Below are 27,731 nucleotides of genomic sequence, written 5' to 3'. Positions count from 1 at the left end.
AGCTGCTGAAAAATTACTACTGATAATGAAGGATCTCATCAAATCTCATTTATTTCCCACCATTTCCATCATTCAGTTATTTGCATTACACACAGGCTAGACAAGGGCTCAAAGCCAGATAAGCCCCAGCTTCCCAGCACAGCAGCTAAAAGGCTGAAGGTTTTAGACTGCAAGTCACACAGGGAAATGCCTCCTACTGCCAATATCTTATCAAATGAAACTAACCAAGGATTAACCATCACCATTTTGAATACCACTGGAATTCTTTAAACCATTTTTCCCCAAAAAAAAAACAAAATATTGACTCAGAAAACCATCTCTCTATGTGACAGCTCACCATCTTCTTGTTAAAAGCATGTCGGAGGCTGTTGGAGGAGAAGGCTAGGAGTTTTCAAGCTTTTAGGCAGCATCAGAATATTGTTAGCACCTAGGTGTAGTCCATGGACCACATTATTGTCTTGCTGACCCCAGGAAAGGCTGCCAGCAAAGCTTCTATTTTCTGCTAAGAGACACTGGTTTGCTGAAGGTGAAATGCTTCACAAGAATGAGCTTTTATCTGAACTATGAAGAAATAAAACAGGATGATTTCTGAGAAAAAGATGAGTCTTCTTCCACACACTTCTCTGCTGTGGGATCCTTCCCAGCCTTCCTAATGGAGAGATGAGCTGCTCAGAACCTGCAGGCACTGAGCTTCAGATGCTACAGGTCCAAAGTTTCTAGCACCTGAAGAGCCTATGATGAGTGTCTGGGTTTGGACTGATTGCTCTGTAACTGCAGTACCCCAGGATGCTGCAAATCCTCAGCAACCTTTCTCCTCCATGTCTCCCTCCTCCAAAGCCTCAGGCAGTTCAGGGAAGCTCAGAAGTGCTTCAGAACACAGCTAGACAAAACGCTATTTTAATGCCTCCAAGTGAAGTTCATTACTTTCTTACTTTGCAGGAAAAAAATACCTTGAGTTCCCTCAGAGGCTTGGCACATGTTTAAAAGTATGGAACATTTTGGAAAGTCCTAGGGAAATAGTTCATCTCTGGTGCTAACACCTCAGAGAATTAGGTGCCTGGATGATGCAGCTGCTGAAAGCTTAATCCATCAATCTCCTATCCAGGGCTGTCAGCAGCAAGTGGAAGTAAATCATTTGAAGAGCCAGTAATAAGCATCACCTTTATTACAAAGCATCTGCCTTCCAGTTGCGTCTGTGGTCAACAGACTGGGAATGGTTCTGGACTCCTCAATTGCTTATGGCTGGCCAACCAGTGGCAGTAGCCCAAAAGTGATTCATGTCAAGTCTGGAGATGACTCTTACTGAATATGACACTGATGAGGGATCATATTTTCTGCAGGCCTAGAGTTGAAGGCTACCATGCCATGACTACTCATCCAGTCTAGCACCATCCATGTGCTAAAGAGTGTGCAGAGTTACAACAATTTGGACATTTATTGGATTAACTTCTTGTTCCAAAATGGTGCAGAAAGCTCTTCGGCCATGTTCAGCATAGATTTAATGAGATGCTCTCCATGAGAGGAAAACCAACTACTCATCTGATTTGGAACAGCAGCATGTATTCTTCAGACCCATCCCTTATCCCCTCCGAGAAAACCCCACACATTCAAATTCCTGTCAGTCAGAAAAAGTAATGCTTAAGTGTGAGTATTCACTAATAGTAAATTCACTGGAAAAGGTAGAGTTTCCAGTTTGCATTGCAAGGTTAGTTACATCAATCACTCAATCATCAAGCTGATGTGATTTTCATACCTTACCACAATCTTGCTACTCCTAATATTTACTATTAGCTGATTGCAAACATCCTGCAGAATAATAAAAACACTAAAATAGAACATGCATAATTTCTTCACTTCATAAATATCTTTTCAATACATTTGGGAATCTCCCAATCTACTTATAAACACTTTATAAAAAGGAAAGAAATAGATAATATTCCCTTTGCTTTGCCAGTACCCGGCTCCCACCCTGCAGCATCCCACAGCCCCCATAATCCTCTTCCCCTTTCAAGGGACCACAGCACCCTTTTTAATTTGAATGCCATGAAGTGGTTTCGGGGGAGAAGGGGATGCACTAAGGAAGAGCTGAGGTTCCTGTCCATTTGTCTTGCTAAGGGGAGCTGTTTTGAACCTGACATGCAAGATGAACACCTCACACAGACCATGCTGTCCTGTCTCTGTCTTGTTAAACCACCCAGCAAGCCAGCTCCTCAGACTTGCCTTTGCTTCATGTATCCCAGGGCTTGTCAGCTGCTCCTTGACCCTGGATGTGTACAAGAAAGGAGGCATTTAAAGACGAAGACTCGTTTTGTTAAGCTAAGTGGCAACTGTAGGGCTACAGCTGAGGAAAACATACACAACCGCTTCTGACAAGTGAGCTTAAACAAGGAAATAGGAGAGTCAGGAGACCAAAGGTAGACAAAGTCCTCTTCCACAAGCATAAACAAGGGAAGTAGGTGCATTAGCACAGCACCTGGGGGGCATTACTACAACACAACTCCTCTCTCAGGGAGACAGTTGAAAGACCAAAGATCAAATCCTCCTTAGAAACTACAGTGTCTTTCTTTGTCTCTCAGACTAAGTATCTACATGACTGCATCCTTCCACAGCAATACTCATGGCCCAAGACACAGGTGGATGTTCACAAAGACACATACGCTTATAAACCTGTATGCCCGAGAAGACACCTATTAGGAAAACTCAAGCAAACGATATATATTTAAACATTCCAAAGCTAGGGGTTGCAAAAACATGGCTTTGCATTAATGCAAAAGGAGGGAGGCAGGGGAGAGAGGGAGGAAGAGATCTCAAATTTAGCATATCCATTGGGATGAGGATTTTTCAATGCAGCCTAAGGAATGAGGACTTGAATCCCCTTGGGTAAATATAAATGCAAATATAGACATATGCAGACACATACAGCCAATCTACTAAGTAAAATTGCACATAAGGGGTCAGAAAAAACAGGCAAAGGATGTTTTGAAGGATCTCCTTTTGCAAGGGCACACAATTCAGATCTTTTCTAAGCATTCAAAAAAGTTTAATGACTTCTGAGAGACAAGCAGCATTGATCACGACAAATCATCTCTTAGAATTGGATTACAACAGCCATTACACCCTCTCTTGTATGTGCAGACTTCTCCTTACTCAGTAATTAAGCATCCCTGCAAGCAGCATGCCTAGAGGAAGAGCAGGGTACACCACTGTCAGCAGAAAGAGGAACGGACCCTTCCTGTACATAGGACACTTTGATCTTAGCTTGATTCAGTAAAGGCTTTCTCCTTTGATCCTGATGCAGCAAGCTCCCATCACTAATTAGAACAGATGCTCCACTTTTGTGTCCCCTATGCGGTACCCAGCCAGCAGAACAATGTTTTGGCTACAGAGGCTCTTTTAGAGTTTCTTCCTATTTCCGGGACCAAGTAATTATCTGCTAACAGATCACTCTGGTTTCATTTGTGATAGCTCACTGCTGGTTTTCCAAGTAAGCACACTTAGCTCCCTCCCCTGCATCCATGAAGGAGTCTGTACAGATAGTTCATACGGCATGACACAAGTGTGTAAGGCCGAGTCCCACAATCAGCATTTGCCTCCCTGCTGGGCATGAAGAAGGGAAGGCAGGTGCTGCCACACATTTACTAGCTGTCCTACAAGGGTTGCAGACCTGAGAGGCTTCAGAATACATGAGATGCGGTGAAGCTGAAAGACATGGGCACATCTTAGCACTTTGACTAAATTGACTGAAAATGTTCCCAGCTCCCACTTACTTACAGCCCCTCTGCTAGAGATTACCAGCAAGACCAGAAAACTACCTTGGCTGACAGTGGGGGAAATGAGGACTGCCACCACCACCACTTCACATCAATAGGCCAGATTATAACACAAACAGCCGATGCACAATCACCAGTCCATGTCACCATGATGACAGGCAGTCGCAGACCACAAAGTCTGTGCCTTCAGGAAGCACTGTGGTCACACTGTTGAAGTTGTGCAAAGGGCATGCCCTCCTCTACTGCTGGATCATCCCCAGCATCTGGTTGTCAGAAACAACCATGCTCAGTGGGTTATCACTGGCTGGGTTGCAGTATAGTGCACAGAGACGGTCTTTCCCCACCATCTTCAGTGTTGATCTCCCAGGACCACAGAAAAACTGGGGTTTCTTTGTAGGATCATTCACACCACAGAAGTCAAGCTCCTGCCTTACTTTCTTCTAGAGGACAGTGTTGACTTTGCAAGTGCCCCCAAGAGCTCTTGGCAAGTCAGCAGCATTTGCACCTGCTAGCAGCAATCTCCTGATACTCAGTGGTGTGGAAAGCTGGGCTAGCATGACTTTGCGTACGCAGAAGCCGGGGTACAGGTTTGCCCTGCAGTGCTGGCAAGCCAGGGAAGCAAATGGCCAGGGGAAAAAGGAGAGAGGAAGGTGTGAAAGGGATGAAAAAACTCAGCTGTGTGCATTCTGCATCTCTAGACCTCAAGGGAACACTCACAGAAATGTATATGACTGGGGGGAAAATGACAATAAAGCTTCAAGCTGTATCAGCTTGCATCTGAAACCCAGGGAATTGCTCCCCCATCCATTCTGGCACAATTAGCAATCCTTTTGCCACGTGTTGGGGAAGATGCCTTTGGCAGTACGACATTTTGGGTCCCTTGTTAGAGAGGCAAAGATGAGGTCACTCAAAAGCTTCAAGAATAGGGCAGGAACATGGTGCTCAATCTGGCAACAGAGGGAGACACCGCAGAAGTCTTTTTCCTGAGATAAAAAGGAAAACACAAGTCACTGTGCCTTTGGCCTGCCTCACACATCTGAGTCTGGGACCAAAGCTGCCTTCTGTGCTAGAGAGGAGAGATATCTCCCACCCCAAATGAGCTGAGGTACGTTGCTCACCCCGCACTGAGAGTAGCAAAACCCATACCCAGGAAGGAGTGCCTCAGTTGGAGGAGACAGTAGGTTGCAGGGAGTGCTTCTGCCACAGGATCTGCTAGTGCAGACACCATTCAAAGGCTCTTGAAGGAGCCAACTTGCAGTTACAAACACTGATAACACTGAAGTTATCCAGCATGATATGACAGCATCCAAACAGGCTGCTCAACAAGCTGCCTGAATACTGGTCTTGCCCATTCTCATCAGGAACTGCATATACTCCTGTCATTCTAGATGTGTTATCCTTGCTAATTCAGAATCTATCTAACCAAAAGCAGCATTCACCCAGCTTAGTACCTGGAGGCAGCTTGCAATAGACTCTACCCTGCTTGTAGGACCAACATCACCAAGCACAGAATTAATGCCCAGCTGGGCTGAATTATTTCCAGTTCACTAAGTAAATCCTACCATGGGAAAAGCTTCCAGCCTCCAAATGCATTCCTGCAGGGCAGGCATCTGGGATAGAAGCACATTGTCATAGTAGACTGTACCCCTGGGCCAATGTGCCCTAGCACAAACTTTCCTGGGGTGGATGCCTGGTAGACACTTACTTGGAACAGTTATGCTGACAGCAATAGTGAGAAGAAGGAATGTTTCCAGCACACTATAGCCCTTCTGCTAGCTCACAGCAAGGAGAAGGCAGACTTTGGTCCACACACATCTGGAGGGTGATTGCATCCATGCCCTAGTTTGTGGGCATCTGTTATAGAGGTGAGCCTATTCCCTTTATTTGAACAGGGGCAATATCCCAGAATAAGGCTCATGCTGGCTCTTTCTTGCTCACAGGTCTAGCGATGGGGTAGTAATCCGACGGTAAAATATCCAGCTCTTTCCTTCCTATCCTTGCTGGCTCTGCAGGACAGGCTGGAACAAACAGTGTGAAAACTATCACACCTAGCATAGGTTTAGATCAAGGTTTCCATAACACAGGTGTTAAACCTACACTGACACTAGTTTTTCCTCTGAGGTGTGTACAGTATTACTCTCTCTGTTAAACACAGGTCAAAAGCCAAGTTAACATCTAAGCACCTCTATCCCTGCAGAAATCATCAGGCACAACTGGTGCTATCTAGTCACCTGTCCAGTATAAAACCTCCCAAGTAAACAGATCCACTTTACCACAATAAGAGTAATCCCAGGATTGCAGCCCACCCTGTGGGATATGTGGGCTAGCAAACAATAATCCAGGGAGAAAAAGAGTCAGGGTCTTTAACTGAAGCCCTGCGGTGTTTGTTGCCAAGAACCAGACCAGCTGATCAGGGACATTGTCTACCTGTAAGTCTGTGCTGATCATACTGACCTTTCTGCCTTATCATTTATAACCTCATCTGACCTAGACAAAAGCTGATATTGAAACTTCCTGCTGACCCACTCTGCCCCAGCCTCCACTGTTGGCCTGGGGAATGGCAGTCCCTACCACCCTTGCCATCCTACCTTTCAGAAATAGGTCTTTCTCTGCAGACCAGCTGTGAAGAGGATTTCAAACAACTGTCTGATTGAGATGACACGAAGCACATTTCCCTGCCACTGCTCTTCCCAACCTGCAGCCATAGGCGGGATGAAAACTGAACTTAAAGACAAGAAATAGACAAGAAAGCTTTTGGCTATATGCACTTCAAGAATGGTGTCAGTTGCCTCCCATTGATTCCTTCCCCATTTCTGGAAGAGACTCCCTGTGTCCTGCTGAGCAAGTCAATCAACTCCAGGAGGCCAGAGGGTCCCTGTTAGTGCGGGATTTGCTCCCACCCTTGGGTTTAGACCTCAAAGGTTTCATTTGCTGTACTGCTAAACATTCAAAGCTGCTAGGGAAATCAAGAGGGGCTGTGCTCTCCGTGTAGCAGGGATCAGATGATGTTAAGCTATCTGTGTGACCTGAACATGGCTCTTCCAACACATCTTAATCCTTGTGTCACAGTCTTCAAATGCAAAAGTGTTAGAGCAGCTTGCTAACACGAACACAAATCCAGTGTATAGATGCCATGGTAATAGCAGGGTTGGGGACCCAACGACCCAAAAGTCCTTTCCAGTTCTGAACTCCTGCTCTGCTCCCAGTACCTTTTCCTGCTCTGTGTCTCTATCCAGTCTGTCTCAAGCTGCCCTCTTCGCATCTCCTGCTAGCTGGGATGGTTGCCTTGCATCTCTGCTGTCTTAGATGCAGTATGCATGCAAGTTAGAGATAAAAAACCAACTGCACTGTATTAGAGCAAGATTATAAAAATAGGAAGGAACATCAATAGGAAAAAAAAATAGAATCTACAGTGACATTAACTAGGATAAAACTAATCAATGGCCGTGCTCTGGGGCATATGTTAATCCACTCTCCATGGTATAGTGTTGCACAGTTAGGGACATTATGGAAAGTTTAACACTTCCCTCCAATGCATGCGGCATTGGCTGGAGACAGAGACTGCTGTGATCTGAGCTGGCAGTCCTTGAGTTCACAGCATTTGCAGGAGAATCAGGGAGCAGCTGCACTACTGAGGTTGGGGAATTGTGTGCCTTGGCAGATGAGCAAGACCAGAGGGGACCAGGAACTTAAGTGCTTGCTCATTGCTCCCTGAATTGAAAGAGTGGATGGGGATGTAAGCCTAATTTAGCCCACTTTATAGGACCATTTGGTGTCAACTTTGCCCATTCCTGGCTGTGCCCAGCATCAGAGTCATCAGTGACTCATCCTCCCAGGACTCAGGTGGGCAAATCAGGAGGAGCATGCAATCTGTCTATAGAAGATGGCTGAAGGCCACAATGAGACAACACACTCAAGGTACAAACAGGGTACCCCTGTGTGCTTGCAACTGGAGTGCCAGTCATTTCTTTCCATCCTAAGGTCCTCCAGTGAAGCTTGAAACACCGTATTCAAAATCACAGGCACAGGCAAGAAGGAAAGTGAAGATTTAGCTGAGCTTAGAAAGGTATCTCCTTATTCTGTGTCTTCTACAAAGCTGAGAATGGCAAATACAGTCCTTCCTCTTTCACCCCTAGTGCTGTGATAGATCAGCTGTGGGGAATCTTACTGCAGTTACTTAAGATGCTGTCATCCTCTGCTTTTTGCCTTGTCACTCAACACAAGGTCATTGCCCCCAGACCAGCAAAAGCAGAAAGGAAGCTGTGCCTCCATCTCACAGCCAGGCATTAATAAGCATAACCTGTTGAGGAAGGTGTAAGGATGGGCTAACTTGTTTTGCTTGAAAGAAGAAAACTGCATTGCAGACACACAGTCCTGCTCTGCTCACCGCTACAGTGGAGGCACCATCCAACAGTAATGAACATCTGGGAGTGGGAACATTTTAAATGACCATGGACAACTTAGGAAGTTACTTTAGCTGAAGGGACTTGGGAATGAAAGCTAATCAAATGTTCATGGCAAGTACATTTAAGGTAGGAAGCTGGGCTTGGGTTTGCAAAAAGCCTGCAACAGCTCAGAGCTGCAGATTTTCCCATTATCTAGCTCAGATGCCAACATAAACCTCTCGCATCCCTCCTCTTAATTATCTCACTGCTTGCCAGTCACATCTGAAAGGAAAATGCACCTTTCACAACAAAGATTTGTATCTATGTTTCCTAAAAGAGGGAAAAGACTTGGAGTTAACTGGGAGCTGCAAAGGCGCATGTTGCTTAGAGCTGGTTGCAAAACCTCACAGAAGCCAGCTTTTAACATTTGGGAACCACTACCATGGCCAGTCACTGTCTCTGAAAGCATCCGCAAGCATCCCCATGGGTATCTGTAACCACACCTGAGGCCCGCTGAACCCACATTATGCAAAGTACAGAATGAGGCTGCATGGGATAAGAGCTGCGTGTAACTTGCTTACCCCAGAGCAGGAGACTAATTAGAGCTCTCTCCAAGACCTAAAGGGAAAAACAGGTTCGAGTTCCCCCCCGCCCATCCCATTTCTTTGCTACTATCCTCCCAGCACAGCCCAGTCAGCAGAGATATGTTTCAGTGTGGATCAGTGCCAAGTGCTGGCAACAGCATCTGACACTGCTGACAAAGCAAAGTTGCCTCCTTTGGGACAACAAGGCATCCACTGGTGCCTCTGCAAGAGAAATGGATCTGCTCCCAACAGTGGGGAACAGCCAGGGTTAGGGAAGCTGGAATTAAAACAGGTCGGCAAAGCTCTGCTAAGACGCTCACTTCTATTTTCTGTTTGCTGAGCCATAAAATATACATTAACGACCCAGCAGCTTTGTAAATGATTTATGGTCAAAAGAATAAATTTCTTCCTTCTCCCCTGGTTTACAAAAAAAAGCAACATAGTGATAAACTGCTTAATAAGGGAAAACAACCTGAGGTTTAAATACGCTCAATGCTATATTGAGTGGGAAGGACAGAGGCAATAAGGAATAAGATTAAAGCCCGGTAAGGGGAGCTGGTACAGGGGAAGGTAGGATGGCTGTGTGGGCAGGCTGGAATATATGATCTGTGTGTGGAGGGGAGAGGCAGGGGCACCAAGTGCAGCTGGATGGGAAAAGAGGTGAGGATGGGGTAGGAGAACTGGCTCATCAGTGACTTTTAACACTTCAACACAGAATGCATTGAAAGAGACATGTTCTGCATGTATCTCCACCTCCTACCCCCATTACAGGAAAAAGGTCACTGAAACACAGGCTTCAAACTCACACCTGAGTGGCTTTCTCACCTACCCTGACACAACCATCATTAGTGCAAATAGACCTGATCTACAGTTGGACTACTTTTACCCAAAGCACCAAGAGCTATGTTGATCCTCTGCCAAAAGGAGAAAGAGAAGAGGGTGATGGATGAAATAGAGATAGTGCTTGCTCTATGAGGCACAGGGTGGGTGAAGATGCAGGGAAACTCTGCTGCATGGCTCTCTCACTGCAGACACCAGTGACATCCTCTGAGAACCTCAGGCGGATTCCTGATGCTGCTGCACCTTCAAGAAATGATGAGGCAGCAAGAGAACAGGAACACAACGCCTCCACCCACCCAGGTGCTGATGAGATCCTCCACAAACATATGTGCAAGGTGCACATATGACACAAGCCCACTGAGGCCATGGGAGCAGCACGGGAGCTGGGATTTAAGTTGAGGAAGTGCAGGGGACCATGAATAGAAGGGCCTGGGGGTAGGAAATAAATCCTCACAAAATGGACATACATCTCCAAGCCAAATACAGGAGAGGTATGCCAGTGCTTCTTGGGGTACCCACCTTAGCTGCCTTCCCCCGTTACCAGGATACTCCAGCACCATCATCACCCTGTGGTTGATTATGATGGGCTGATCCCTCAACAAAGGGGTGCCTTATGCAAACCAAGATAAAATTAAATAATTTTAAATCAAAGCAACCCCTGAGGAGAAAGAGATCAGCCATTTCTGAGAAGCTTTCATTTATAAACTGATCCCATTCTCCTGGAAGTCAGGAAGGATTGTCATCAGAATGAGTTTTAAAGGGTCTGGTCCAGCAACCCACAACTTTCAGCTAAGACAACACCAACAACCAGCTTTGAGTCTCATAATTGAAATGCTCTCATCTTATGAAATTCACAAGTTTTGTGAAAGTAGAAGGATATATGGGAGATGTCCTTTGGTTTTCACCATGCATTTGAGCTTCCATCAGAGTTTTCCTGCTGTGTGAGTCCTATTTCATCTATGCATGGCCAGCGGAGTGCCCACATGGATGGGCTGATTTGGCCATGGATACCCATGCTGGTTTGATATGCCCTAGCAATTCCATTACAGGCAGTTAAGTCACTGGAAATATACTTGATGTTTCAGAATTAAGCACATGCTTAAATATCCTGCCAAATTGGGGCTTAAAGCTCTAATCACATTTGCATCCATTTTGATAACAAAACTCTTGTGGCCCACTGACGTGACAGAGAGCCTTTAAGTGAGAACATGCATTTGAAGCTTCCCTGTCTCATACACGACGCTCAAAACAAGCCTGATAAAAGCAGTCCAAGTCTCTAAAGGCAGTCAGGTTGAAACCAGCTTTCACAGGGATGTTCAAAGACATTAGATTTCCCATCTTAAATTTTGTTAATTCCAAACTACTTTGGATTTAAAACTATTAAAATTATTGAAAACAAACAGAAAAGAAACAAATAAACAAACCAAAAAAAAAGGCAGGGTCTCTTTTCATCTAAATTGAAAAGGTACAAAAAGCCAACTTGTCTTCCGATCTGGCAAATGTCAGGTCAGTAATTGAATGTTTCAGATTAGGAGTTGAGCTGTCTGAAAGAGGTTTAAAAGGACGATTTTCCACTGGGGAAAAAAAAAAGAGTTTTCATTAAAATCAAAATAGGTTGTAAGAATATCAACTTTGATGACATTTTCAGTGAGTGAAGACAAAATGAATTGCTTTGACTTTCCCATTTAATTATGGTAATATTGGCATACTTCAGTTCAATAAGGTAAAAGCACTTTATTTCAATCCATTTAAACTTTTGCCATATATTTAGCCATTACATAAATTCTGACTTAGCATAATTTTATTCAGTGCTGGTACAGTGTTATACACACACATACTTAATATGCTGTGGCCTTTGAACATCATGTGAACAGCATCTTTTCTCAATGGAAATTTCCCCTGATTTTTTGTTCGACCCACTGAAAAATCTGGACTCTCACTGTGATGTGAGACAAAACAGAGAAGATACATTAGTACTTCCCTGGAATAGATGACCAGTTTGTTACCAGCTTTACCTACAATCAACTCCAGCTCAGTTGGAACTAGATGATCTTAAGGTCCTTTCCAACCTTAACTCTTCTCTGATTCTATGAATATTCAGAGTTCAGGAGCTATAGGTGTTTCTGTTTGAAGTTTGGTCCAGCATCAGTCACAGACACTTCCATGCATGAGCCTCAGGAACACATCTATTTAAGCACTTTTCAGTCCTTTCCCTGAATGAGACTCGCTTCCTCTTCCCCATCCTCTCCAGCAATTTGGGGTAATCATTCCTACATTGTATGGTGGAAACAGGACCAACACATAAAACGTGAGCACTCAGATTATTGCAAACCTTCTGCCTGTCTGCTCCATTCCCTTTCGGCATGTAGGTATGTGCCAGCATAGGGCGCAAAGGGAAACAAGTCCTAATGCTGGGAAGCTTTCTCTGCTCACAGTGTACTGAGGTTTGAGCCATCTGCAGCTCTAAGCATCCAAGCTAAGGTCATTGAGTCTGTTTTATTCACAAATGCTGATCATTCTCACCTCCAGCTGGTGACAGACCTCTAGTTGGGTATCCAGCATCATGCTGAAATACCCAAGTGCAGAAAGCTGAACGTGTAGCTCTGCAATATAGTAGCAGGTAAGGCACTGGGGCAATGCAGAGAGTCCCCATTTTGTAGTGAGAAAAACCAAAATGGAGAAGGTATAACTCACCTACACACCACACAGCAGGTCAATGGTGAGACAAGAACAGGACTTTGGCATATGATTCATGGGTCTTGCTCTGCCCATTAATCACGTTCTCCACCACTGTGCCAAGTATTAGTATTGATTTCAAATTAACACACACATTTCTTATCAAGGAGAAAAATATAACCAAGAAGGTTCACTATGTTCAGCTCTGCTGGGGGCAAACACAACTGTAAGAGCAAATGCTCAAGAGACCCTGCCCCAAAGCGCTGCAGGCAGGGAGGCATGCAACACTACCATGAAGGAAGTGTCAGATGCACACAAAATGCTCCAGACCTCTTAAACAGCTTTTCAAAACACACGGACTACCACCATAACATGCTTGAAATGCAGGAAAGAGGTTTTGTGAATGCTGTTACTGTATAAGACAATGCGCTTCCTTCCTTATCACCTTCTCCGATGCCAGCAGTTACCAATGGGTGCTAAAGCCTCACAGAGCTTCTGGTTTTATGCTTGCCCTCTCTTTCTCCCCCTCCCCAATGTCCTAAATTCCCTTTTACAGAACCTGGTAACTTTTGCAAACATAAAGCTGGAACAGGCCTCCCTTGCCTTTTAGAGTTAGAACCTCAGCAAAGCACTTTGCAAATGTTACCCCTCTGTAACAAACACAAGAAGCTGCTTGTGCCCAGACAGCAAAGGACACAACTACTCTGAATGAAGATGGATTTCTGCACAGCTGGCTCACTTCTTCACACAGATGTTGTCACTTCTGCCAAGTCTAAGAGCACAAGGAGCAGCATTAATATGAAAGAGCCCAAGCGGCCACTGGTTTAACAACAAGTTGAGAATTCCCCAAGCACAGCCTGGATGCTGGGTTTTCGCTTTTATGTTTTCTGCTTTTATGCCCCAAGACAGGGAAGTAAAATGAAACAAAACCAGAAGAAGCCACTGAAGGATGTCTTTACCCTTTTGGGGGTAAATTCCCATCTTGAAATTCAAAATGCACATGTTAATCTTTAATGTTAAACCCTGGATTAAAAATTCATTCCAAAATCTCACAGTTTGGAACACTTACAAGTCCGTTGCATTATTAAAAGCTCAGATCAGTGCTACTCTGCATAAAGAAGTCTCTCCAAACTCTTTCCTTTCTCTTGAAGCAGGTACTCACTGCTCTCCCCATTTATTCTTAAAGCTCAGAGAAGCCTTGCTGTGGTTCCCAAGAGCTGGGAAAGGCTCACACCAGGGGTCTCTGGGTCCCATTTCAGAGTACTGCCCCTCACTGTGATCCACAGCTGGTGGGAACAAGCAGGACACTTTCAAACAGCCCTCCCTTCTTTAGCAGTGGTTGTGTCTTTTTGCAGCCAGACCCTATCGAAGTGCCTTGGCAATGCTGGGGAGGCTTTGCACTAAATTCTGCAGGTCAACCCCAGTGTTGAGCTTGCTGGTGCCCATGAACACCTGCAGTTTTAACAAAGTGATGTGGGATGCATAGCCCTAAGGAGAAAACAGTCTGTGCCCAATGTGGTCTGGACTGCCGCAGCTCACTGTGGGCAAAGACCTTTTTCAGAGGACTCACTGAAGTATTTTGCATCATGAAAGAAAGAATTCATAGAATCATGGAATGGTTTGGGTTGGAAAGGCCCTTAAGATCATTCAGTTCCAAAGCTCCTGCCATGGGCAGGGGCACCTCACACTAGACCATGTCATCCAAGGCTCTGTTCAACCTGGCCTTGAACACCACCAGTGATGGAGCATTCACAACTTCTTTGGGCAACCTATTCCAGCACTTCACCACACTCACAGTAAAGAACTTCTCAACCTGAACTTCCCCTGTTTCGGTCTAAATCCATCACGCCTTGTCCTATCACTACAATCCCTGATGAAGAGTCCCTCTCCAGCATCATTGTACATTGTACATTGTTCCCAAACTGCCCTATGCCACGTGCTACAAAGGTTGTCATTTAGAAACATGAAGCACTGAGCCCCCAGTTTTACTTACTTTTTTGTGCTCCCTTCTTTTTGCTTGGGGAGGGGGGACTGAGGGACAAGGCAGCATGTGCAGAGGGGTTGTGAATTTTACAATGATTTCTGGAGGCATTTGCTGTCTTACCAGCTGAAATCTTCACAATATTGCAGTGGACCGAGCAGGTTTCCATCTCTATAGTCTGTGATACCACAATGTTTATTGTAAGGGGTAAAACTTCCTTTTTAAGCATCAAAGTTTTTAACAGCCACCTCAGCACAGTTGCACTGGCAGTTAACATCAAGAAGTAGACTCTCTCCTACCCCCTTTCCCACACTCACAGGCTTGTTTCTTTCCAAATCCTCCACCTGAGACCATCCCCAGGAGGCTGCTCTCACCTGCAGCCAGATGGGTCCCCACCAGATGAACCACTGTGACAGCCAAGGCGAGGGGCTGCCCATGCAGCTCCCAGGTGAGGAAGGTGTATGGGCAGCGACCACAGCTCTTGGAGGTGATGTCCCCCCCATGGAGGTGCTGATGCCCCTCTGACCCTCCCAGATGGTATTAGAGGAGCGTACCTCTCATCCACAGTGAAGACTGGTACCTGCTGTGTGAAAGGTACTGTGTGAGTCCAAATACACTGCGAGATGCAATAGACAACCCTGATGTCAGCAGACTGCAGGGGAAAATGATGCAATCTGTCTCTAGCTTTAAAGCAACACTTGTCATCAAGGAGGAGAAGAAAAAGCACACAGAAGAGATTAAACACATACAAATTGTACTTATCTCTCCCTTGTTTACCGTAACTTTTCCTGCCATGTTTGCTAATGACAATAATAATAATCACTGTAGTAGAATCATGCTTTGGCTTCTTTCCCAGAACTCTTGCTCACCAGGCAGCAAAGCATTACCAAAACTTCACAGAGCTCTGATTTTGTAGGATTGGCCCCACCAAGAAAGGTTTTGACAGTTTCCCATGGAAGCTGAGAAAACAAGAGAGGAGTGGAGGAGAGTCTTGGGGACAGATGAGTGATAGGTAGGAGAGAAAAAAATGGCACATCTCCAATATATCTGCCAAGAGCAGAAAGTAAGAAAAGCACAATCATGAATGAAGATGCAATCCAGCACACTAACAGGCCTGCTTAGGATGCAGATGTGTTCCCCCAGCAGGATGTGAGCACTCCTGGGACCCATGGGAAGCACGGAGCAATAAACCCAGGTGACTTGCCCATACTTGTGCAGAGCTGGATGTGAACCCTCACTCTCCAGAGCGCAGCTTGGTCGTTTATCTCCTAGATCATGTTTCCTTCCATAGATTCAGTCCTCTACCTTTAAATTCATGTGCCCATCAATTCAGATTACAATTAAGACTCTACAAGCATGGCAAAATATATTCATGAACATCTGTTTGAATAACTCTGAATTTGCTTCTACAGTATTCACCCAAGTGCTCACACCAGCTCTCCCCTTTTCAAAGACGTTAACATGAGGGAAATGCTGCTGCAGAGGCCCATATAACCATGAAGATGGTTTTGGCTGATGGAAGAGGGGTTTCCAGCCTCTGGTCCCCAGACCTCTCAGGAGTTGCAGGCTACTCTTGGACTCCATGAAAACCAGTTAAGATAAGCAAGCCTAAAGTCAGAAGGGTAAAACTTACTGCCTCCATTTGCCTGGCTGTGAACAGGAGCAGTGTTCCCTCACCCCACCAATGCTTTGTGCTGCTTGGGCGTGTGGTATTGAGGTAAGACAGGTATACAAGCAGAGAGACTGATGGAAGGATCAGAAGCCATACCCCAAGGTCTACATGCAGGTTGAAAGTAATAACTACTCAAAGCAATAGATTGCAAACTAGAACATGACCTTAGGAGAAACACTTCTTGAAAAGCAGAAAGAAATAAATTCAGCCGTATACACCTAAGAGATCATGGAGTTAAATCAGCATGGCTTAAAACCCACACTCCACAGAGACACAGAGGGAAAGGCTACCCACTGGATGCCTCTGCAAGAGCCCCATATCCCTACAGATATTTTGGCTCTCTCTAAGCAGGATGTGGAATGGCTAAAGAACAGTACAGCAGGGCAAGAGCTGAAGGAACCAACAGCTATGAAAGGTCAGCACTATACTGGATAAACCTTAGAACAACAGCAGCTCAAAAGGAATTGTCTTCTGAGGCTGCCAGAGGGATGTTATTTATGTGCACAGTAAACACAGGCCATATGGAAGGGATTCAGCTTTAATGACAAGGTGGTATTGTGGGAGGCTGTGCCGTATTGAGACTGGCACAAGGCTGCTGCCCATCCAGGGACAACTTTCATCAGAGGAACAGCTTTTTATAACAGCTTGCGCAGCTTTCATTACAGTAGGACCTACTGATCTGTATTTCTACACTCGTGTCACAAAATGTCTTGCATTTCTGCTAGGCCAGAAGACAGTATTGCTTCAGACGGCAGCAACAATCCATAACCACAGAGGACAGATAAAGAAAATCCAGCCCTCTTTGATCAGTGGAAGTCTAACAAATCAAAACAACCTTCCATTAGTCTTGCGACATGAACATCCCTGGCTCAATGTAATTAAATGGGTTTGCTTCATACTTTTTCTTTTAATTGATTAAGAGTAATGGTGATGCTACCTCCACAATCCCATTGCACCTCAAATGGTGACTAGCAGCTCAGCACTTCCCTGGCAGAGAGAGAAGGGCATTGAGTATCTGGCTCACCTATCCTGCAGATCTGTCAGTGACCCTCACAACTCTCCTCTCCAACACCAGTATTGCCCCCCACCAATAAGAGGACATGGTTCCGAGCAGTGTGGTTGTGCCCACCACTGCAACAGCACAACTGGCCATGGCTGTGAGAACAGCAGGAAGGGGCAAATTAGTGCTCCCAAGTTGAAGGGCATCATATGGATCCTCACTCTTCAGGACCTGTGCTCACTTTGCCAGCCATACGTCCAGCCCTGTGCCATAGAAGCACCAAACATGGAGCTGTGGGATGGGGGTTAACAGCATGAAAATTCCCTGCCATAACAGCACCTTCCTCTCCAGCGCTACGGAATGACGGTGCTCACTGGAGCTGACAGGGCCATGCAGCACCAATCCAGTGTTTTGCATCCTCCAAGAAGTGAAAAACAGGAGGTGGCAGGGTGGTTTTCCCCCTGCTTTCTGGATGCTTGCGTTTCTGACAGATTTCTCTGCGAGGGGCTACCCGAAAGCTCCATGGAGCTGGAGTGTCAAACGTTAACACTCAGCACTTAATTTGTGGTGCAAATCCTGTCAAATCCAATTGTGTCTCTTTGCCCCTCTGAGGCATCCCAGGCCCTCTCCGCTTCTGCAGGGAGCTGAGGCTTTAAGGAATGACCAACTGTTACAGCGAGCCCGCTAAAGCAGCAGGATGCACAGCGTATGCTCCAGCATCAGGCATGTCCTCTCCCCTTTCTTCCCTTCTGCCACCTTCATGTACTTACACAGAGTGGTCAGCAGGGAGTACGCCCCAGGAGGCTTAATTAATGAACATATTTGAGAGCTCCAGGCACCATCGCACTAGAAGAAATGAGTGATAACACTGACATCTGAGCATGAGGTTTTGGGGCTAAGAGAGGAGGGAGATGGGGCTGGAGGCACTGGTTGGGAAGCATCCCAAAAGCACAGGACCTCCTGCAGGAATCTGTCGTACTCATCTGTACCAGACACAAAGGTACCAGAGGGAAAGGAGCCTTCTAGCAGTGGGGGATCAGGCAGGATTAAGTGAGAACCCATAACACACAGCAGATGCTTCTTTCTGCCCCCTGTGAAAGGAGAAAATGATCATCATGGAGGAAGGAAGGTAGGAAATAAAATAGAGATAGATATATCAAAGGGACAGAAAAGAAAGAGAAGACAGATAGAAAAATGCTAAGAGATAAATGTAGTATGTTTTTAATTTGCATGAGAAAAATAGTTCTCTTTTCCCTACCCATCATCTTTATTAGCAACAGAATTTGCAGCGAGGTCTCAGACTAGCTATCTAGCTATGACAACAGCAAAGCTCGGAAACAAACTGCTCCTGGGAGGCTGTGAAAATTCCACATCAGGCAGCTTTCAGAGGCAGGATATAGAGCCGACTGAGGTTTGACCAGGTACTTTGCCTTAGCAGGACACAGACCAGATCGGTGGTTCCTGTACTTTTGGCCCACTATTCACTACCTGATTTTTGGAGAGCAGCTGCATGAAATCACTGAGTTTCTAAAAGCTGCTATTTAATACAGTTTGCTCAGCCCCAAAGACCACAGACCCAAAGATCACTGGCCTAAAGAGATACCCCAAGATGTTCTCAAGCCTCTGCAGCTCTCTACTTTTGAACATGAAGGAGGCCACAGAGAAAACAGGATTTGCAGGAAGCCCACTTTGCCCCAGTGACCTACAGCTTGCTCAGCAACAGTACATTTGTGGCAGGTAGATACTAGGAGGGGTAATCTTCCAACCCCCTTTCTCAGCCCCACTGCCCACCATCTACACCGGCACACAACACTGAGCCTGGAAATGGAGCACGTCAGGCCCTGAATTATGTCATTTCATGCCTACGACCAAGGAAGCCAATGGCACGAGAAGAAGTTGGTGGTAAGCCACTCTTCCTTCATAACCCTCTTCATGACACTCCAGGGTGAAGGTACATGGGAGAAGATGCCTCCTTGAGCATCTTTTTCTGAACATCTGCTGAAATCAGAATTCTGACCAGTAGCCCAGTTATGGGGCTAGATGGGCCTGAGGCAAGACCCAGCAAAGCCACTGCTATTAAGAGAATGGAAAAAGCAGTGGCTGATCTCAGGCAGAGAACAATCATGGCTAGGAAACTCCTGCTGGGAGCACTGGAGCACGACAAAAGGTCTTAAATCTCTCTGCTCAGCACCATTCACATTTAAAATCCTCACTTCTCAAGCCAGAAGACCCAAAAGGAGATTCCTCCACATGCAGTGGGGAAAACAAAGGAAGAAATCTGTTTTATTTTCAGGAGAGGAGAGGCAGCTCTCCTGGGTTCAGTTTGATTTACCAGGCTGACACCAGCACAAAGCCCATCCACCCTTTCTTGGCTCAGCAGTTCGCAGCTTCAGTGCTCAAGAAGAGGTCACCAGCTTAGCTTGATACCAATACACGCTTCTACCTGAGTCACTGTGTTTTCTTGCAAGTTCCCTTCCCTACTTTCCGTGCAAATATCAGCACTTGTGGATATTTGTGTCCTCAGGAAAGTGAGTATCTGTGACAAGGGAAAATAGGAGAAAGGAACACAAGAAGTAAATAGATGAAGATGAAAGCGAGGAGAAAAACAGATAAGAGTTTTCCAGCACCAAAATTGGACAAAAAGCAACAAAAAAGGGTTCTTTCCTTTCCTCCCTTGACTCCTTTCCAGTCCTCTTTTCCCTCCCCTTTCCTCAAAGTGAAAATTAAAAGCAGTGTTAGAAAAGAATTAAAAACCACTTGTCCCCACTTCTTCCTCCTCCCCGACCATTTTCAATAGAAAACATGAAATTAAGAGAAGAATATAATGGAATGTAATAAAGGAAAAACCTGGACCAGCTCTGCACGACATTCCAAACACATAGGCTAGCCCCAAGCCCACAAGTATTTGTGCTCAGCAAAATTCAGCACGAGTACATGTATCTGTAGTAGGTTTAATCCAGCTAGTATGCTAAAAAGAGCAGGGATACCATACTGGAAAGGACATTGTGTGCTTTCCTGATAGCAGCTCACAGCAAGATCTGTGCTGCCATATACTCCCTCAGACTCTTACTCATGCTGAACAGAACAGATGCAGCAATGCCATCACACCCTCTATTGCCCAGGCAGACAAAAATCCCTAAATGCACTGATCCAGTGCTATAACCTCATCCAGCAAGGGTCAGAGCCCCAGCTCCCAGCCAGGAGCAATAGAGCAGTTCATGTACATGGGGTTGCTGTCAAAGGCACATGTCTCTGTGAGGTTTATTGGCTCTCTACCTCCCACTTGCTGGGATGAAGCCAAAATGCAGGAATTTGGGAACTTGCTAACTCAGCATTTCTGCCTTGCTGGCACAATGTCTGGACATGGTCTACTGGAGAGCCTTACAACCACTTGTTGTTTGCAGGGCCAATGTTCAAGCCCAGGTCTTATAAAGCTGTTGCCCCATTGACTCGTACGGGTCACAAGATCTACACTACACATTTGTCAGGGAAACGAGGCCGGAGAAGCACCCATAGAAGCATAGCCAACAGACACCAGTGCCAGCCATGGCAGCCACACTTGGACACTGAGCAGCTGGGTTGCAGTGCACCACAATGGCTAGCAGAATGAACGCAGGAGGTATGCCAAGCAAAGGTGGGTGCACCAACATTTAAAGGGTCCACGTGCCCTCAAGTAGCTGAATATGTTTGCTCATATAAATCCATAAACAGCGGAATGGCAACTGTTTGCTCTGGACCCTTCCCTAAAGCAGACTGAGGAGAACCAGAGGTGGGTTCTCTCTTTTTTTCAGTGCAGTGGTTCAGCAGGAGGGAGCAAATGAGGGAAACTGGCACATGGACACATCTTCCCATGGGAGGGATGATGCATCAAGAACTCTCTGGCCAAAGCACTCTGTTGTTCCCATCTGGGACAAGTACTGCTGCACAATTAGCTTTGTAACCCCCCCCCTCATGCCTCCTGCTCCCTCATAAAAACAATCCTCTTGTAAAAACATTTACCCGCCTCCATTTTTTTTTTAGGCAACATTTAGTTCACCCATGAAAGCACAAAGAGAAGCTGAGCTCTGATATACCACTGCATCCTTCCCTTTATCCCCATCCTTTCCCTCTGCACAATATGAAGAGCAATGACCTGAACCAACCCCCAGCATAAGACAATGGGTGTCTGTGTACTAACTTCAATGGAATTTGGATTAACATGGGATTGTAAAATCTCCAAAATTAATGCAACTGTAATGCTGTTAAAACAATGGCTCAAAGAGCAGGAGAGGCCTGAAGTTAAAGGTTTCCCTTGAAATTAAGTAAGCCACACCGCACATCCTGCATTGCTTATGGTTGTATCTTCATACAGAGGATGAAACCCAGTGCTGCATATCTGACAACAAAACCCAATAACATAAACCACTGTGCGTGCAAAGTGAACATGAAAAGTAGATAGCAATAGCCATCTACCTCCTCTTTATCCTCCCGTTGGTACTGATATCTTGTTTGCTGCAATGCTTTTTGTTCTTGTGCTTTCCTTGAAAAATTAATAGAACAAAAATGCTAGAAGACAGTGCATGTAAAACAAACACTGCTCTGACAACAGAGCTCAGAGAGCACCCAACTGTGTGTCAACCTCAGCTCTGTGTAGCCACTTTTGAGCCTGCTTTCCAATTCACCAGAGGTGAGGCAGGAAAGATGATCCTGAGGAACAGTAACACCTTCTTTCAGAGCTTCTCAGGTAATGTCCTTTGTGTGTTTTATTACCCCATCTGCACAGAAGAGAAACTGAGCTGGCTAGCTCCAGTTTTAATCAGAGCACCCACTAAACTGTGACTGCTGACAATGACAGATGACCTTTAGGGAGGAGGTGTTAACCAAGAGCCAAGTACCTGCAGTTCCTGCCCCAGGCATCAAGGGTTGGTGATTTGGAGTATTCCTTTTTCCAGTCCCTGGGATAATGCCATGTCTCAGTGTGGCCCCACAGCTTCTCCTGCAGGCTCCAGTGGAAGTGGAGGGAGATGAATGGAGTCGGGGGGAAGCAGACACCCACTATTTCCACTCTTTGCTCATCTTTTGGGACCTGCCTGTTTTCCCAGAAACTTTCCAGGGAAATCCTGGCTATGTTTATTTTGGCTGGGGTATGATGCTATTTTTAGGGAAACAAGTAAGCAGCTGAAGAGCCATTTTTAATTTTCATTTAGATCTAGGATTTATATTTTATTTGTTAATTTTGCCTTAATCTTCTTGTCCTTTATTACTCCCTGACTTTCACAGCCGGGGAGAGGAGGGACACAAGGAGGAGGGTGAGGAGTAGGACCCTATGGAATCAGTGGCGAGGATGGTACTGAAAGAGGGAAGAGAGTGAGGGCTGTTGACAGGAGTATTGTTGACAGGATCTGATCCTCTGATTAATGTATTTCTAAGCAGATTAACCGAATCCCAACTGCTCTGTGCCAGGGTCCTTCTCTAAGCTTCTCTCTCCCCCATGTAAACAAAAAGGCATTTCCTCTGAGCACACAGCCAACACACTGACCATTGCCCTGGCAGACCCCCTGTCCTCATAGCACAACACCATGCGGCACAGCAGAAGGGGAGAAGCACGGCTTTATGGGTGTGACCTCTATTTTGAAGCATATTTTGTGCTCTTTCATCTCCCCAGGACTCTGGGTGACTCCTGACTTGTCCATCTTCAGGAAGCATGCCAAAAGTGATGTGGGAAGATGAAGAAGCACTGGCTGGTACTATTCTGGTTCCAGAGGCACAGGAGAACTCGTGATCTTCTTTTACTCTTTGCTTACCTACAGCTCCTCTCCATGGCTCTCTACATAGGGAGGAAGGGAGGGAGAAAGATGAGTAAGAGCATCCCCAAAAGAGGTGATGGGAAGCACTGAACACAATCCACTTCTTCCTGTCTTGCCCCACCAAAGGCTTCACTTCGACTCCCTACAAGAGAACAACATTGTTGCTTCCACCCAGTTTCCTGGTGATTTCATAGTCAGTAGTTTGCAATAACTGTGTCCCATTTTATAGATGGTGAAACTGAACATGAAAGAGACTTGTCCAAGGTTACAGGGCAGGTCAGTGGCACAGCCCCATTCACATGACATGAGTTACAGGCATTCTCCAGATCACAAGATCAGGCTTGGCTGAATAGGTCTTTCCTAATGAGCTTCCAAATTTAGCCTCCAAGCTTATTTGTTTCCAGACCTCATGGAGCAACTTCTTCATTAGTCTCCAGTTTGTTGCCCAAAAGCAGGTTTGCCATCTCTGCTAGCAACAGCCATGGTGTTCATGGAATATTTCTGCCTACCTAACATGTGAACGGAGTTCAAAGACCATGCCTGCCTTCAAGCATGGCAATGTTGCTAATCCATCATGAAGTGGAGCGTGGAAGGATGGAAGGACCTCCTGCCTCCTCTCCGCTCTTGGAGCCACTCAGTTTTTCAGTTCAGGTTTCACCCTTGTGCTTTGCCTTCATAGAATCATAGACTGGTTTGGGTTGGAAAGGAACTCAAGATCATCCAGTTCCAACCTCCTGCCATGGGTACGGACACCTCACACTAGACCATGTCGCCCAAGGCTCTGTCCAACCTGGCCTTGAACACTGCCAGGGATGGAGCATTCTCTTGGCAACCTGTTCCAGTGCCTCACCCACCCTCACAGTAAAGAACTTCCTCCTTATATCTAACCTGAACTTCCTCTGGTTTAGTTTACACCCATTACCCCTTGTCCTATCGCTACAGTCCCTGATGAAAAGTCCCTCTCCAGCATCCTTGTAGACCCCTTTAGGTACTGGAAGGCTATTCTGAGGTCACACACAGGACTTGAAATGAAACACTTCAGGTCTTATTGCACTGTACACCAGTGTTTTCCTACTAATGCCTTTTCATCAAGGAAATCACAAGAAAAGTCTTGTGCTGCAAATGGAAGTGGAGATTGTGACTAAACAAGAATATACAGAGTGGGTTAAGGCTGTAGGGAAAAGATGAGGGCAAGCAGGGAAAAAAGCAAATGAATTTACGTTGCCTAAGGCACTGAAAGGAATAAGAAGGGATTTACAAACTCATCAGAAGCAGAAGCAGCACCAGAAAGCAGGTAGTTTCATTAATAAATGAGGATAAGAATGACATTAATGGTTGAGAAATGGCTGAGCAGCTTTTTTAAATCTGTCCTTAACCAAAAGAATAAAAAGAGGAAGTTTGGACTGGAAAGAAGGGGGAATAAAGCAAGTTTAAAAAAAGCCAGAAGCAAAAAGACCTTGAAGAATGATAGGTTCACAAACCAAATAAAGCAAATGACATCCTAGAACTTAATCCAGAGAAGACAGAGACATTTATTCAAAGTATTTTTCACTTCAATAGAATTAATACAGGGCTGAACATTAAGCAATCCATACATATAAGCACCTGCATAAATATATGCAGGATCAGGAGCCTAATTTGTTATGGCAGGGCATTGACATAAGTATTATCCCAGTGACAAATAATCTGACAATTTACATTGAGTTAGAGAGGCTCCACAAAACCAACCAAAAAGCAAATGTAATAAAGATTTTCAATAAGAAATAGAGCTGGCAATATTTAAATTCCAAGTCAGTATCTTTCCCTAATGAAATAATGAAATAAATATGAAGGGTCATTAAGAATCTAAAGAATAAAAACACATGCAATACACAAGTAAAAATCTTTTGGATATAAGGAAGAAGTTCTTCATTGTGAGAGTGGGTGAGGCACTGGAACAGGTTGCTCAGAGAAATGGTAAATGCTCCATCCCTTGTCAGTGTTCAAGGCCAGGTTGGGGAGAGTCTTGGGCAACATGGTCTAGTGTGAGGTATCCCTGCCCATGCCAGGGGGCTGGAACTGGGTGATCTTTAAGGTCCTTTCCAACCCAAACCAGTCTATGATTCTATGAATACATATGCACAACTAGCATCCAGAGGAAAGGCATTAAAGGGAATTTGAAGCTTTGGGACTTTCAAGCTTTAGGAATTTGAAGGATTTGACATTGCTCCACTGAATCAGTTTGACCAGAGCCAACAGCCCACTGATCAAAAAGCTGGCCAGAGATACCAAAAGAAAATGCACTTTGTTGTACTGGAAAGTGATAAATGACATGCCAAAGGGTTTGCATCCATGTTGGTCTTATTAAACCAGTGACACAGGAAACCAGCACTAACTGTCCATGAAATTTGCAGTTGACACCCTACAGAGAAATTGCAAATATAATGGAAGACAAAGAAATGGGCCCTTGCTGAATACAGAGCTCCTTAAAATTAAGCAGTGTGTGGGCAATGGTACGAAAGTTAAAGCAGAGAGTAGCATGAGTGGGACAGAGGATGATTGAATCTGGACTCATCAAAGCTGCAAGCTGAACCCAACAAAATAGAAAAATGCAGGTAATGTCCCTGGAGAGCAATAATCCAAAAGATGGATACTCAGCAGGAGGGAAAAAACACAGAAACTGTTTTGTTCTCTGAGAGTCGAGGTTACAGCAAATAAATAATCTTGATGCTGCTGTATTAGCAAAACAGACTCTTCTAATTGTGGGTGCTGAACAGAGGAGCATCCCAACACAGCAATGGGAGGGAGGAAAGGCTTTCGACACCATTTCAGTGCAACCAGCCCAAGGATTCAATTTTGTTCTTTCTATCAGTTTTTCCTCATCAGCAATGAATGAGCAACAAAGTAGAAAAAAATCAGAGGCAATTGATAAACAGGCTTGGGAGAATTCATAAAGAAGACTAAGAAGGGTTAATGTGTGCAGCTTATTAAGGAACAACCCTAAGGAAGTAAACTGTAAAATACACTTGATGTATGTGAATGCTGCAGAGTGGAAGGAGGTAATAACTAGGATTTATGAGATTAAACTAGAAAGAAAAGAAAAATATAGACCTTACACCAGGAAATAAGTTGGCGTGGTTCTGCTTCTGCATCAGTGAAAATTAGAAGTAACTCAACAGAAATGAAAGACAGGGCACAGAAAACAGGCACTAAGATCCATCCAGAGAAGTGGAGATGTTTTTGGAGATCCCTTCCCTCTCTCCCAGTCTTTGCACTGCCTGAGATCTCAGCTCCCAGGCTCCAGGAGCAATTTTGGTTGCACTGATTTGTTCCTTCCTTTTAGGAAAAGCAGAGACTTTAGCCAGTATATAAGCCTCTGCTGAGGCAAAAGAGCATTGCTGGGTATTGCAGCAGCTCTGGCTAATCTTATGCCCATTAGCAACATGTGTAGTTACATAAAAGAGATATTAAGGCTCTAATTCCACTATTCATTACCATTATTAATACAGTGACATACAAATACATTAAAAAGACCTCCTGTCCCTCGGGAGGTCATGTTTCCAGATGCCTGCTGACCACAGGAAGGGCTGGGATTGCGGCACAGTTGCTGACCTCCTCTAAGCACTACCATGCAGCATAAACAGACCTGACCTCTTCTCCTGAGCAATGATGTAAATGACCATTCTTTTTCTCTCATTGAAATTTAAGTCAGCCCCAACTGCAGGTACATACACAGAGCACTAAATCCAGGGAGGAATATCCTTGGGGTCCTATGTATTTTCAACAAGACAAATCCAACCCCCCCATCAGGAGACATCCACATCTGTTACTTAAGAGCCAATGAAGGAGAAAACAAGAGTAATGAGTGCTCAGCAGCCCCAAGGACCTTCATCTGAGCTGCCGCGAAAGGTCTGCACTACTGCAAGCACAGGGAAGGACAGATTACACTGGAGAGACAGGAGGTATTGGGAAGTGGTAACTCATTTGATAAGTCTGGCCACCCGTTACATCCATTACCACAAGATGAAGGAGTGCTGCAATCAGGGCTTTCCAAGGCTTTGTCCACTTACTGAAATAAACAGGTATCTCCTGCCTGAGAGGTGTCTTCTGGAGGTTAATACACTTAACATCCTTATTATATTCATTCTTCATGTCCTGATGGCTAAATCCTGGCTTGCCCTGCCTTCATACGCTGTAGTCTCAAGCAGATGGGAGGCATATGTGCACTCCACACCATGTATTTGGGCAGGGCCAGATGTGGCACAGTGTTAAGCATTCCCAGGTAACCCAATGGCAGCAATACTCAGTTGCACCCCATGGTTCCAGAGAAGCAAGCTCAGCTGTTTAGGGGCGACTGGAGACCTGCCTTCTTTTAGTGCCTGGCAGAAGCACTTCAAGAACTGCAATGGTTTTATCCAGCAAGAATAAAAGCTCCAATGCAGCTCACTTGCCCCACCCAGAGGCATTTTGTTCTGTCCTGCAAATACCAATTCTGCAGCCTCCAAGCTCCACAGGAGAGAAGGGCAGATAACAGCCGTATTGCTGAATTAAACCCAAAAGCAGCGATGATGCTAGTGAGGGAACCCTACAGACTTGACAGTTAGGAAGTTCTGGCCCTCTAGAGCCTTTCTTCAGGTTCTCAGAGTCGTGGAATTGATCTGGAAACCACTTTATTAATGTTCTTCCTTTTTCTCCTCTTGTCCCCAAGCAGCAGCAGCATTTATTAATTTATAATTAAATGAATTATTGATTCTCACTGCACCTGCAGTATTTGCCATTGTCCTTCTTCCCCAGGGAGATCTTTGACTGATGTGAGAATGGCAAGATGTCAGAGACACAAAAAGAGGGAGAGAAGAAACTCACTGTGTACAGGACCCGAGATAAGCATGCTCTGCACTGAAGTGCCAAGCAGCAGAGGATGGATGCACTGCACCGGGACACAGCAACGGTGTCACCTTCTCAGACAGCAATGGGGAAAACGAAAGAAAGTGCAAAGCCAAATAGGTTCTGATAAGGAGGGAATGAGCAGCAGAGCTATTCACAGGCAGTCCGCATGTG

At 45.2% G+C, this 27,731-nt stretch overlaps 1 protein-coding gene across 2 annotated transcripts in view; it reads right to left on the bottom strand.

Moving 5' to 3' along the window:
- IGSF11 (immunoglobulin superfamily member 11) overlaps positions 1 to 27,731 on the bottom strand; it is a gene marked incomplete at both ends in the record, with an annotated part of 101,916 nt that overhangs the window by 5,623 nt on the left and 68,562 nt on the right. The window lies entirely within an intron of this gene.

The sequence above is a fragment of the Psittacula echo genome (genome assembly GCF_963264785.1).
Source record: "Psittacula echo genome assembly, chromosome: 3".
In the NCBI taxonomy this organism is placed as follows: domain Eukaryota; kingdom Metazoa; phylum Chordata; class Aves; order Psittaciformes; family Psittacidae; genus Psittacula; species Psittacula echo.
This window is presented reverse-complemented; position numbering and strand designations above follow the sequence as displayed.